Here is a 14,744-nt window from a genome sequence, read left to right as displayed (position 1 = left end):
CTGCCCTCCCTCTCTGTCTCTCCCTCTTTCTCAAAAATAAATAAACATTTAAAAATAAAGTTTTTATTTAAATTCCAGTTAGTTAAGATACAGTGTCCTATTAGTTTCAGATGTACAATATGGTGAATCACTACTTCCATACATCACCCAGTGCTCATCATGGCCAGTGCCCTCCAATAGGCAAGTGCCATTGCCTATTGCAGCCAGCCCCCACCCACCTCCCTTCTGGTATGTAAGTTCATTTTTTTTTTTAAAGGGGATACTGCATTTTTAAGCGCATGAATGAGGAAAAGCCCTTTGTCGTTTTGCAAAATATAAGAATTCATATTTATGCTTCGCACTCTGCAAAGTATTTTTATATACATACTTCAAATTCATCTTCAAAATAACCCTACCGCTTAGATATTCATACTGCTTCCTTCCCCCCAACCCCGCCCCCACAAAAAGAAAATGAAGTTCAGAGAGATGAAACGATCCCCCAGAGTCACAAATCTGGGAAGGATTGGATCCTTCGATTTCACAGTTTATGCTTTTTCTACCATTCCACGCTGTTAACACGGTTTCTCACGTGTAAAAAGGCCATTTCCACCATTTTCCTGCTGGCCTGTGTGTCATTCTCCCAGGGCTTGAAGGACTCCGGTTGCCTTCGATTACTGTGAGCACTCCAGCCTGGCTTGAACACTTAGGTCAACATGCTTTTCATTCAGTATTTTTGTAGTGATACTTTCTATCCATAGACTAATGTGGTAACACAGTGTCCTAAACTTAGCTTCCCATTATGGACTCCAAGGGTAGCATGCTCCCAGCCGTGTCTCCCAGACTCCTCCTGAGGGCCTGGGGAATCTGTATTACAAGCCTTCCCGTGGTCCTCTTCCTGAGGAAGAACACTGCTAACATAGTAAAAGTAGGAAGGTGTTAATGATAGGATAGAATTGTGCCAACATAGAGGAAAATCGTAATGTGTGCTAGTTTAAATGTATGGTAGGTACCCTGAATACTATTATTCCTAAAAAACCAACAAGCAAAACATGTACCTTAGGCTCTTAGGCCTGGCTTGTTTGCAAAATAATAAAACTCCAGAACAAACCATCTTCTTAACTTCATCTTACCACTTTTCCCATAAAACAGACGTTGCCTGGGCCACCTTTAATGTCTTTTTGCCAAAGGGAAAAAATTAGGACTCAATTTTTTTCTTTTTCTTCAGCTACATCCCTTTCTGTGATTCCTGTAGTGGCTTCCTCCCAGAAAGAGTTGACTATTTATGTCTTCCGTGGCGATCTTTCAAAAACTTTTAAAAACTTTATTCATTTGTTTAAGTAATCTCTACACCCACCGTGGGGCTGGAACTCACGGCCCTGAGATCACCAGTCGCACGCCCTTCTAACGGAGCCAGCCAGGCGCCCTGCTACTTTTCAAAATTTTGCTAACAGAGTACAGACCCCAGTATATTGCGGTTGGTTATTTTTGTTAAAATTGGCCACTGTTCAGATGCCTCTTTATGCCACTTTATACCTCCTTATACCACTTTGGGACACAAAGTGCTTAATAAATACTAGTTAATTATCAAAATTTCATAAGAATGGTGGAAAAGGGGTTGGCATCTTTTTGGCTTTCTCAAATCCTATTTCTTGTGTATTGTGTTCAGTTCATTTCACTTGCTAGAGTCTTACGCTTTCGTGTATTTCTGGGTTCATGCAAAAAGAATCATTTGGCCTGTATCAAATACGTATCTATCCCTGAAATTTCAAGAAATTTTTAAAAATTTTTTTAATGTTTATTTATTTTGGAGACAGAGAGACAGAGCATGAGCGGGGAAGGGGCAGAGAGAGAGGGAGACAGAGAATCTGAAACAGACTCCAGGCTCTGAGCTGTCAGCACAGAGCCCGACGTGGGGCTTGAACCCACGAACCGCAAAATCACGACTTGAGCCGAAGTCAGACGCTCAACCGACTGAGCCAGCCAGGCACCCCAAAATTTCAAGTAATTTTAAGAATGTTCAACATGACAATCCAAATTATTTATAAGCAATCACAGACCATTCATACATAAATAGAATTTTTTTTACTGTTGTATTGCTGCAGGAATGAAGACATTGAAACCCACTAACATTTAGTTAAAATAGATGAATTTGGATAAAGGAAAAATGAACTTTTGTGTAAGTTTTATTTTAGTAACCCTCTGTAAGTTTTCAAAATTAGTCACAGATGAAAAGGTTTTCTTCAAAGGACCACATACTGCATGATTCCCTTTATATGAGGGGTACAGAGTGGGCAAATTCATAGACAGAAAATAGATGACCAGTTGCTTGGGCTGGGGGTACGGAGAAACCGGGGTGATGGCTAAAAGGGTTAGGGCTTCTTTGTAGGGTGATGGAGTGCTGTAAACTTGATTGAGGGGATGATCACACAGCTCTGAGTTTGCTAATAACCACTGAATGGTACATTTGAAATGGGTGAATCGTATAGTATGTCAATCATAACAGTAAAACTGCTATTTTAAAAAATTAGAAATCAGGGGCGCCTGGGTGGCTCAGTCTGTTAAGCATCCAACTTCAGCTCCGGTCACGGTCTCGTGGTTCGTGGGTTCGAGCCCCATATCCCGCTCTGTGCTGACAGCTCAGAGCCTGGAGCCCGCTTTGGATTCTGTGTCCTCCTCTCCCTCTGCCCCTTCCCCTGCTCGTGCTCTGTCTGTCTCTCTCTCTCACTCTCTCAAAAATAAACATTAAAAAAAATTTTAAAAACTAGAAATCAGAGACAATCTGGAAAAGACACAGATATTAAAAGTTTTGTTTGAAATTGAAACCTGCTTGGAAGATAACAGACACTAGGGTTGCACCAATCAGGATATTATTCCTTCCCTATTCCCCTGCACCACTCCCCCACCCCCGTCCCCCCACAGGCTCATTTCCACATTAGCAGTAAATGAATTATCTTCTCTTCCATAGTAGTTAATAGAAAAATGTTCTAGCACATAAACTAATGGATTTATGATTAGTCATAGGACAATTTTAACATCTGACAAGTTTGATTTTAAACCTGATTTATTATTTTATGTCTTATTTTCAACTTGACTTTATAGTTACTTTTGAAAGAATCTTGCTTAAAGCATTGTACAAATCTACTTCAGCATCCTAAATGAGGTGTTTCCTCTCTTTCCACCTTCCTGCCTGGAATGGGTAAAATGAGTTTTCACCCTCTCTTTCTCAGTTTCATTAAAATTAAATGGCAATTACAGTTTATGGCTGGAATACTGATGAACTTTGAAAAAAGGAGAAAAAAAAAAAGATAAGTTTACCTTATGTTGATCAAGTTCAAAACGACACTAGAGTAACAGTAAGATGGGAAGAAAGTTTTAACACACAACCCTTTTCCGTTTTCCTAATACGTGTTGGTTGTATATGTTTACCAGGTATGCTCTTGTTCATTTGGGAACTTGATAACATATTCCAGAAAAATTCAGCATCACGCTCAGTGGTACTAAATAAGGTTGGGGATTGCATGAACTTGAAAAATATTTGTGTAGGAGAAAATTCTCATCCGTAGTCAATACGTTATCCTCTTAAATGATTTTCACAAAGGGATTTAAAAGGCACATGACCATGTTCTGTGCAAAAATGCATTCTCTAGTTTTCCGAGGACTCAAAATGACAAAGAAAAGCCTTCTTTGTCTACACATTGAGCCGTACCCTAACCAGACGGCTTTCAGATTTAAGCATGAGTGGCAACATGGCTTGCTTGATGTTGCAATCGCTGGAGTTCTCGGTCAGTGCAAGACCCCACTGCCAGTTCTCTGCGAAGCAAGGCATCAAGGCTGTGGGTCAGGGCGGCCTCAGCTACCACACTGAGGGTTAGCAAATGATTTTACCAGCTGCTGTTTAAACGTCTTATTTGTCCTTCCTGCCTCAAAGAGGAATATTTTTCTAAAATTGATTGTGGTAGGTTTTCTGTCTGGAAACATTTGCCTAGAGAAGACAGAGTTCTTCTAGTTGTAAGCAATAGACCGAGGGCTTACTATTCAGTTCTTAAATCTGTGGGTTTTTCTACCAAAACAAGGAGTCGATTGCAGTCAGAATGCAGCACGGTTACTCGTTTTTGATTCTCTTATCACCCCACACTTCGGGGAACTTAGTCATTTTTATTTGGGGCCAGGAAAAAATTTGCAGCCTTGTAAAAGAATCAAACTTCCTGATAGCTGCCTGGATGATTTACCTGTGCCCACTTTCACCTAGTTATGATCTTCCCGCACAAAGGGAATTCTCTACCGCTAGAGAACCAGATAATTCCTAACCTAAACTGAAAAATGTTGTGAACAAAATTTAAGATCCAAGGGAAGATATATTTGATATATTCCTTTTATGGTTCCCAAACAGAACAAACAAACCGGCAGAAAACATCCACGATGACACATTTGAGGCTGAAATTGTGTCTCTACCATCCCGATCATTCATATGTGCTCAGATACACACATTCTCTCCATTTCTGATTTTACATAGTCAGTTGGTGCAAGCGAGTCAAATAATTGTTACTCTCTATGCTGCTCTGATTACTCCGATATGTTAACCTTCTAGTGAATTTCAGAAGACACGGCCTCTTCATGTTGTCAGTTAATATATTTAACTCGGATGAGGTAAACAGCAGTCCAGCAAAATTCTGTTCTGTAATATCAACTACACTCAATAACTCTTTGTTCTAGTTTACAGTCGCAGTTTGAATTCTGACTCCCAAGGGGCAGAGAAATTTTCTAGAAAGGCCAAGTCATTGAATTTTACTTGCAGTCGGCTTTACGTGGGGACAGTTGTTCATTCCACAAATCAATCACAAAGTATTAGTTAGTAGAAGGAATCCCCCAAATATCTAACAAAATGTTATCTGTTACCAAAAGCATTAATTCTATTTGAAATAAGTGCATTTCTGTTAGTAAACACACACACACACACACACACACACACACACACAACACCCCTTGGAATTTTAGAATCTCGTCATTTTGTTGACCTACTTTTTTACACTGGAATTACTTTATTAAGTTAGATCAAACACAGGCTCTTTGCCTCAACTAAATGGACGTGCTAAACTGGCTCCAGAGTTGATTTGTGGAACTCATTATGGACTTCACAAAGTGTTCAAGGTTACTTTTCAATTTGTTTCAGCCAGAATCAATAAATCTCTCACCTGGTTTCTTTGCTGCACGTATTGTACTGGTTAATCATGTATATACTCAGCACAGCACGTTAGACCCGGAGAGGGCTTTCGGATGGGAGCCAACTTGTAACTACCATGCTGTTGAAATGCAAAAACAAAGGAAAACTGCTTCTGTTTATTATTAAGGTGTGAGTGAACTAAGAGCCATAAATAATCTTGCTGGCCAGTTTCCAGGACCAGAAGAAGGAAAGAGAAAGAGAGAAGGAGAGGGAGAGGGAGAAGGAAGGAGAGAAAACTAACTTATGAAATTGCTTTGCTGAAGCATCTCAACATTTAGAAAGCTCTTAATGGGGAGTCCCAAGTGTCCAACAAGGAAAGGAGTAGTTGGCTCTACAAATACAGAACTGAGCTTTCTTATTTACATACACTTACATAATATTGTAAGAGACGGCACGGAATCCTATTCAGAGACTACATATTCAACTTTAAATTTATGTTGGTGAATATAGAAGAGCTCTAGCAAAGAAAACTTTAAAATATCATCTTGACGGGGACCTCTTTCATGCTATTTCATTCCTCTCTTCTCTGGACCCTATTTATATACAGAACTAAGCTTCAAGATTCTAGCTAACTATGGATGGATGTATTATTGTGTGCTCCAGGGGCCCCCGATCAACCTAGCTTTGTTCCAACTGAGTCAGGACACTGCTTTGGGCCTGAGCTCCATCTCGTCCGGGCTGTGCCCCTAATAGCTGTATGGCTCTGGGCTAATCATCTCATTTCTTCTTCCATAAAATAAAAGGGTTGCCCAAGATTACTCTTGAGTGCCTCTCAGCTTACACATTCTAGGATTCTGTAATTCTCCATATGGCAATGAGATTTCAAAACTCCTAACTCTCTGATGAAGTAGGGAAGTAAAATATTTCTAAACCTACACCTGCTAGTCTGCATAAAAAGCACCTGGGGATATGGTAGGTTTGAGGTAACTTGCATTAATCTGCATTTTTACCGAGCAGCCGAGGAAATTCTCACCTGGATGGTTCTTAAGACCTGGCTTGGAGAAGCCTTGCCTTGGGGATTCTTTAAGCTTCTAATGCAGAAAAGGCTGTGAAAATCAAGACTTTTTAAATGATTTTTACCTCCGGGTCACTTTAACATTCTGAATGAAAATAACAGCTTGTGCATTTAGGAAATTAACATATATAAAAGACAATCCCAGGAAGAGGGATAGTAGTCATAGCTGGGGGACAATTTCAAGATTTCAGCTACTAGTTCATGTTGCCTGTTGCAAAGAATGAGTGGAGATAGAGGATTGTAAGAACAATGTCTCTGTTTTCAATTTTAGTGGAAATTACCGTAGCAAAATAAATGTCCAAGCTATAAAGCACTGTAATAACCTCACAGTCACTAAATATAAACTAATTATTTTGCATGCCTTAGTACCATGAAGGGTGTTTGGCATTTCTCTTTTGAGCTTTATTCACTTCATTTTCATCAATCTCACAGCTTAATGACGGCGAATCTAGTCTTGACCCATCCACTCTCTTTTTTTTTTTTAACAACGGTTTTTTTTTAAAATATGTTTCACAGATCCTACAATTCACCCTTTCAAAATGTGTAATTCGGTGGCTTTTAGTATACTCACAGGTACCTGTGAATTACTAAATTACTAATTAGAATTACTAATTAACCACAGTCAATTTTAAAATGTTTTCATCGCCCCCAAAAAAAAGCTTTTGGCAGTCTCCTCTCATTTCCCCCCAGACCTCCATAATCCCAGGAAATCACCAACTACTTCTGTCTCTCTAGTTTTGCCCGTTTGGGACATTTCATACAGATGGAATCATACACTATGTGGTCTTTTGTGGCTGGTTTCCCTTGCTTAGCAAGGCTCATCCATGTTGTAGCCTGGATCGGTGACTTCCTTTATTTGTCCGGTTGATTAATTACCTTGTAGGGGTGCGCTACAGTTTACTTATCCACTCATCAGTTAATAGATACGTGGGTTGTTTCTGTTTGGGGGCTATTGTGAATAATGCTGCTATGCACATTTGTATGCAAGTTTTTATGCAGACTCATATTTTCATTTTTCTTGGGCTGGAATTGCTAGACCATATGGTAACTATATTTAACCATTTGAGGAACCTGCTGAAGTGTTTCCCAAAGTGGTTGCACCATTTTAAAATCTCACCAGCAACGTCCGAGAGTTGCAATTGCTTACATCCTCGCCAATGCTTGTTATTAGCGGTCTTTTTTTTTTTTTAATGTTTATTTCTTTTCGAGAGAGATAGAGAGTGCGTGAGCAGGGGAGGGCAGAGAGAGAGGGGGACAGAAGAGCTCAAGCAGGCTCTGTGCTGACAGCAGAGAGCCCAGTTCCCGGCTAGAACTCACAAGCCACGAAATCATGACCTGAGCCTAAGTAGGACACTTAACCAACTCAGCCACCCAGGCGCCCCTTATTAGCGGTCTTTTTGATTAGTGCCATCGTAGTGGGTATACACCATCATCTCATTACGGTTTTGATTTGCATTTCCCTAATGAGTAATGAGGTTGAGGATCTTTTCATGTGCTTATTGGCGGTTTGTATGTCTTCCTTGGAGAAATGTCTATTCAAACTCTTAAGCCCCGTTTGAAATTGGGTTGTCTTTTGATTATTGAGTTGCCAGAATTCTTTTTATATTCTAGATACAAGTCCCTTGTCAGATATATGATTTGCAAACGGTTCTCCCTGGAAGCATGGAAGTTGTTCCTTTTGATGTCTGTTTTGTGTATTTTTTCCATTGGTTGCTTGTGCTTTTGGTGTCAAAAATCAGAAAACTTTCCCTAAACCAAGATCATGAACACTTATGCCTATGTTTCCTTTCATGAATTTTGTAGTTTCAGCTCTTACATTTCTGTTTGATCCATTTTTTTTTTTTAGGATTTTATCTATTTTTCATTGTGGTAAAATACACATAACAAAACGGACCATTTTAACCATTAAGTTCAGTGGTGAACTTAACCATTAAGTTCAGCAAGCATACAGTTCAGTGGTGTTGAGTACATCCACGTTGCTGTGTAACTCTTTTCAGTCTGCCACACTAAAATTCCCTAACCATGACATACGCCCGTCTCCCTCTCAGCCCCTGGCCGCCAGCATCCTGCTTTCTGTTCTATGAACTTGACTGCTTCCTAAATGAAGCTTATTTCACTTAGCATAACGCTCTCAAAGTTCACCCATGTTGTAGCATGTGTCAGAACTTCCTGCCTTTTTAAGGCTGAATAAATACTGTATCGTATGTATATGCCACATTTTGTTTAGGTGTTTAGCCATGTTTTAGTTAATTATGGCGGTCTATGGTGTGAGGTAGGGTCCAACTCTATTCGTTCCGTGCTGAAATCCAGCTGTCTCAGCACCATTGGTGGCCCATCTTGTCCTAGCACAGAGAAGTAATTGTATTTAAATAACTTTATTATTTCAAAGTCTTGGATGTCAGGGGAGAAACAATCCAAAGACTGTGTTAAAAGATACAGTGTACAGTCAGGGCACGTTGTGTTGTGGGTGACAACAGCATTTCAAGACGAGGTATAAAAAACAAAATATGAAGATGCCATGTCATTGTTTGTTCCTCATACTCTAGATCTTTCTACCGTTTTCCGTGTACTATTGAAAAGTAAACTGTCCCTGCATGTGCTGCTTTAAGGGAATTGTGAAACTGAATAACACAAACCATAACTTAAAATAACTCAATTTGTATCATCATCATCAATATTTAAATACAACAGTTATCGTAAAGCACGCGTATGGACATATGAATTGGAAACAATCATCAAAATCACTTCTATTTCCACTTTGGTGGGAACGTCAGTCGCCAAGAATCCATATATACTTAACTACCAATAGGTGGCGCTAGACATTTAGTCAGAATTTCATTCCTTTTGACGTGCGTCCCGAGAAAGTGTCCCACTGGGAAAGAGACACAGTCTCTGGCGGGGACCTAAATAAAATCTTTGGGAGCAAATGGACTCTTTTCAATTAAACTGATACCTTCTTCTGCTTCTTCCTGCTATTCAGGGGGCCCTTCAGGTCTAGGATGTAATCAAACCCTCTGGAATCCACCGAGAAACAGCCAGGAAAACTTCGAGCCAGGGACACTTTGGAGGGGTTTTTCTTTATTTCTGTAAGACTTAGAGCAAATGTAACGACAGCAGCGAGAGATCTACATCTGACTCCAGGTTAGATAGTTACAGAACCAAATGATTGAGAACAGGACAGAATTCAGTCACTTGTATGTATTGCCTATATTTTTATAGCAGTTGTTAATTTGACCACCTGTAGATTAAATATTATGTATACATATATATGTATATATATGTATATGTATATATATATACCTGTATAAACACACATAACCTATTGATTGTTGTTACATTAATATTGAAAACAATTTAAAAACTGACTTTCTACATTAAAAACCTACACATTACAGCAATATTATATACTGAGCAACTTCATTTTTATTGGTGATGCTTTATACCATTGACGGTTTGTAGCAAGCCCCATGCTATCATTCAATCTGACCCACAAAAAAAGTATAATATGGAAGATAAAGCCACAAAACAGATAACCCTGTACTCTACAACCCATCCCTAGAGTATGTTCACCTCTTTTTGGAAATTTCTTGGCTTTGGATAAACGTGCGAGAATATGAGAATTGTCCCAGAGTCCTGAACCTTTCGTTCTAGAACCTCACCTTAGTCTTAGATCAGTCCAGCTTTGCCAGGCTTTTTTTTTTAAACCTTTTCCTGGCTTCTGTGAAAAAGAGCAAACTTTCTTTACATAACAGCATCCTTAGTGAGGGTAAAACTCTTGCATTCTTTATTTTGTCTTTCCCGAAGTACAACTTACTACCGTGGTAGATGTCCCCCCTGCCCCCATTTGGAAATTTTCAGGCATAGCCTCCTACAGTAGAACGTATCCACTATGCTTGTTCTACTACACGGAAAATATATGGATAGAATGAGCAAAATGTTTTTTACCAGTTCCAGATAATGCAAGACACGAAATTTCTTTACATTTTTTCCCTTCCAGTGATAAAAGCTAAACATTTAAAATTTCAAATGAATTAAATTCCCATCAAACACACTGCGATTTATTGGTTCGTTTAAAATTGCATTGGTTCATTTTAAATTTACTTCCCGTGACTTTCACATTTACTTTTTAATTTTACTTCACGTTAATTCACTTTAATTTACTTTACATTTTTAATGTACTAAACTTTGCAATTTAGGTATGTTAATTTATTTAGCATTTATAAGAAACTATTGTTGGGGCCCTGGGTGGCTCAGTGGGTTAAACGTCTGACTTCAGCTCAGGTCATGATCTTGCAGTCCGTGAGTTCAAGCCCCGCCCTAGGCTCTGTGCTGACAACTCAGAGCCGGGAGCCTGCTTCTGATTCTGTGTCTCCCTCTCTCTACCCCTCCCCCTCCTCAGGCTCTGTCTCTCTCCCTCTCAAAAAATGAATAAATGGTAAAAAAATAAAAAAATAAAAAATAAATAAAAGACACTATTGTCCTTCTTGGCAGGACTCCATTGGATGCCAAATATACTTACATTTTTATCACACCCCAGGGAACTACTTGAAGGAGAGCTTTTGGTATGCTGGCTAAATTCACATGATTGTTAGTGTTTTTCAAAGTAGGGTTCCTGGGCCTTGGGAAACTCCAGACATTCTTGGAGATCTATGGATTTTCTAAGCAATTTAATAGTTTTTGTTTTCGATTGCTTAAAATATATACATGTGTGTGTGTGTGTGTGTGTGTGTGTGTATATACATATGTATATTATATATATCATGAAGATAACCACCTCATAACCAATCATTGACAGTTTCAGTTTCCGTGCTCAGACTGCATTCAGACTGGATGAAGCAATACTGCTTTAAACACTAGGGAAAAAAAGAAACTGGGTGGGGCCGTGGGGCGGGAGCCCTGTTAGTAATGCTTTGTTGCTGATTGGAATCACACTCCTTTAGGTTTTCAAATACAATTTACATGATGCTTAGTATTTTCTAAACATCGTGTACATTTTCCCAATTTAAAATGTGGCTGGGATACCATACATTTTTAAAAAGAATTCCATTTCAAAGAGTTGACATTTCTTAAAATGTCAGCGTCTTGAGGAGGATCGTTTCTATGCAAATTTTATTCCACCTACAGAACAGGTGCGGTCAACCTAGCATTTCTAGTACCTGAATCGGAAACTTCACCGTGGAAAGGGCTACAGGGAGCATGTCCCTAAAATGGGTACCAAAAATGTATTCGTCAGCTAGAATGAAATGTGCTACATCATGTTCTGTTGGTGAAAGTTGTGGTGTTTAAGATAAGCAGGGATTGGAAGGATTACCTGGGCCTTCTGCTCTGCGTGCGGAAGTGATCGGATTTGGATCCCTTTTTCGGAACCTTGGGGCTGAGTGGAAAGAGAATACTGTGTGCGTGCCATACATCAGTGAATAACTCAGAGAGGTCTGGGACCGGGATCTCGCAGCAAACATTAGCACGTCAGCACAGAATAATCTTGATTTTCAGTGGTGTGTTGGTTCGCGTGCTTTCATGTTAGAATCTCAGATGAGAGACCGTGGGCCAGCAGAAGGAGTCATCCCACCGCGGTGATCCTTCCATCAGCATACAATTGCACCCGCCGCAGGGCACTCGGGCTATCATGCTGGCGTTCTTTGGACCGAGGTGTTCTGACCACAGAGAGGGAAGCTTTCCCTGGGCATAAAAGATCAGAAGGTATGATTGTTTTAAATGTAGGTGCTAAATGTTCACGCCTTCGGCAGAAGTTGGCCCAAGATTTGCAAGTTTGCGTGAGAGAGACTACATAGCCCCTGACTACCTACGAAATCACTGGAAGCCGTTCACGTTCGGCAGAAGGGCCCATCAGTTGGTGGAGGACCGTATGGCTGTAGGTCAACAGGCTCGTCACAGAAGAGCGAAGCCAAAAGTCCATTAAAGCGGGAAGGAGCGTGTATTTTCTTTGTCACATCAACTTGAATTTTACATTAAGTAATAGAAAGACCGTAAACAACCACACTTCAATGCAGTGTCAGTATTTTTAGAGCTGCATGGATTTCAGGATTGTGGATAAAAAAATGGTGGACTTCTATAAGTCCCACTACTTCAGTGTTAGTTACATCCTTGGAAAGAATTACTTCGTGGTATCTCAGGATAGCAATTCATAAATTGAGGAGTGACATAGCATGCGGATTCAGCCACCTGATGTCACTCACAATGCGGTGAATTGCCTAAAACTTCCAAAGAGGAAGGGTTTTTGAGTGCTAGCCACAAGAATCCAATCTGGCTAAGTTCAGCAGAAAAGGAATGGACCAGAGGAATGTGGGTGACTAAAAAATCCTGAAGGACAGGCTGAACCATCAGGAGGGATAGACACTGGAGAAGCAGAGGAAACAGGGTTAATGGGGGAGGGCTGGGTCTGGTTATTCTAGTCAAGATGGAGAGTCTGGGTGGAGGGTTAAGAGGAGGGAGGGCCTGAAATCAGATTTCGGCCACCCACCCCAGCAGGGTGCCAGCACCTGGCCGGTAGGTGGAGATGGGGTGATTTCTATCCCTCTGTCAGTCATTCTTTCTGTCCCCTAAGAAGCAACCCACTTCTTGTATTTCCAGTCTTAATCGATAATGCATTACGAACTCAGGGGGAAAGGAGCCAATGAAAGAGGAATGAGTATCATCCACAGAACCTAACGTTTAATTTCTAATCTCGGCCTGCTGTTTATATACTGTGTGTGTCTGAGCCTCTCGTCTTTGAAACAATAATGTTGCTCGCTTAATAGGGCTGGGGTGACCTTCACTGTGATGGTGGGCGCCAAGCACTTCGAACAGAGGCCTCTGTAATGCCCCCCAGCGTTGGTCCCTCTGTGCACTTACGCTGACCCTAATGTTAACCGTGGCAGATTTCAAACTAAACATCTAACACACAGGGTAAACCTTCAAGTCATTCTGTCGTATCCTTAGCTACCCTTTGGAGGGAAAGCTGTTCACAAGGTAAACACAGCAAACAGGCGAATGAATAGGTCCACATCAAAGCCGCCCTGGGAGAAGGGGTCTGCTACAGGGGCTGGTTAAAGTATCACTAAGAGAGGCTCTCCGAGGGCACGGTTTCTTTCATTCCTTCCTTCCTTTCTTCCTTCCTTCCTCCCTTCCTTCCTTCTTTCTGTACATTCCACTTCCAAAGGCTTGGTTGGGCTCACCAATGCTGGGGACACTTGGAGCTTAGAAGTTTATATTTCAGATATGCTTCGAGATAGTGCTAATTGATTCCCTTCCTTTGAATATGATCAGTTATTTCACTAAAATAAAATATATATATCTTTTACCAGGTTATTTTATTTTAGTGATATATATATAACTGATATATATATATATTTATTTATTTAGTGATATATATATAACAGATATATATATATAACATATATATATATATATATATATTTATTTATTTATTTATTTAAATATGTGCTCCTCTATATTGGGGGGAAAAAAACCTACACCACAAGACGAGAAAGAAAACACACGTTCTGAAAACATGCAAATATGTCAGGAGAGCGGTGGCGAATTTGAACGGGTAAGAATCACCGAGAGGGAGATTCAGTCCAGCCGTCTCTTAGTAGACTCTGCAGTCTTGCCTTTTTCTCAAAAGGCAATACAAGTAAGGGGTTGCAGGACACCAAATCTGATGAGTTTGGTGGATAGAAGTTTTGTTTAGATGAGTTTGCTTCGAAGAAGAAAGGAAGAAAATGCGGTCACGGAATGCTGAATTCTCAAAGAACAGCAACTCCCTCTGAGTCCAAGTGTCCCTACTGCCTGCCAGGCGTCGGAGGATGGACAGAAAATCCCAAGTGCTTTTCCTCCTTGCCTGACTTTGAAGTTGTGGAAGTGAGAGTACCTCCTGTTCTCGGTGCACAGGGCAAAGTGGGGCAAGGGAGGAGGGGTTCCCACCCCTGGAAGGGGCGGGAGAGGAATCACGGTGGAATGCGCCTGCTGGGCCTTGCCTGTGAATTCAAAGCATGCAGTGGAGACCCAAGGTGCAAATGTTGCTAGAAAAGTATCCCTGGGAGGGACCGGTATGACACTCCAGGGCCACTGGCAGCCTCATCATGGTATTTACTATTTTCAGTGGTGAAGGCTTCGGGTTTCATCCAAGAAGCCCTTAATGAGGGGTGGCTATAGAGTCTGGGCATCTCAACTCCCACCCCACAAGGAGAGATTTCTCTACCACTGGGTGATCTTTCTCTAAAATAAGCAACCGGATAATCCCCAACCTAACCCAGCCAAATTGCGCTACTCAGCCTGCTGGATGATAAGAGATTAGCCGAAACGGGCCTCTTGTGAACAATCAAAGTAAAGCTGAGGAATGTTTAAAGATTCAAGAGGTATAGACTGCCAGGCTTTGGCATGGGCGGTGACAGGGCAGGTCACTCAAGGGACTAAGAGAGGCCACTAAGTCTAAGGATGACAGGGCTCAGGACTCCCATTTAAGGCCACCCTTGTGGTGGTGCCCCCTGGGAAAAGGGGGAGGAGGGACAATGGATGGAGGCCACTGTA

General features: G+C 40.8%; 1 non-coding gene across 1 annotated transcript; it reads right to left on the bottom strand.

The window, feature by feature from the left end:
* Positions 1 to 1,880: 1,880 nt before the first annotated feature.
* TRNAR-UCG lies at positions 1,881 to 1,965 on the bottom strand. The gene has a single exon. It is a non-coding gene; the product is annotated as a tRNA-Arg (tRNA).
* Positions 1,966 to 14,744: the final 12,779 nt, after the last annotated feature.

Source organism: Panthera tigris, chromosome F2 (genome assembly GCF_018350195.1).
Source record: "Panthera tigris isolate Pti1 chromosome F2, P.tigris_Pti1_mat1.1, whole genome shotgun sequence".
NCBI classification, from domain to species: domain Eukaryota; kingdom Metazoa; phylum Chordata; class Mammalia; order Carnivora; family Felidae; genus Panthera; species Panthera tigris.
The sequence above is the reverse complement of the archived record's forward strand: the minus strand, read 5'-3'. Positions and strand labels throughout refer to the sequence as shown.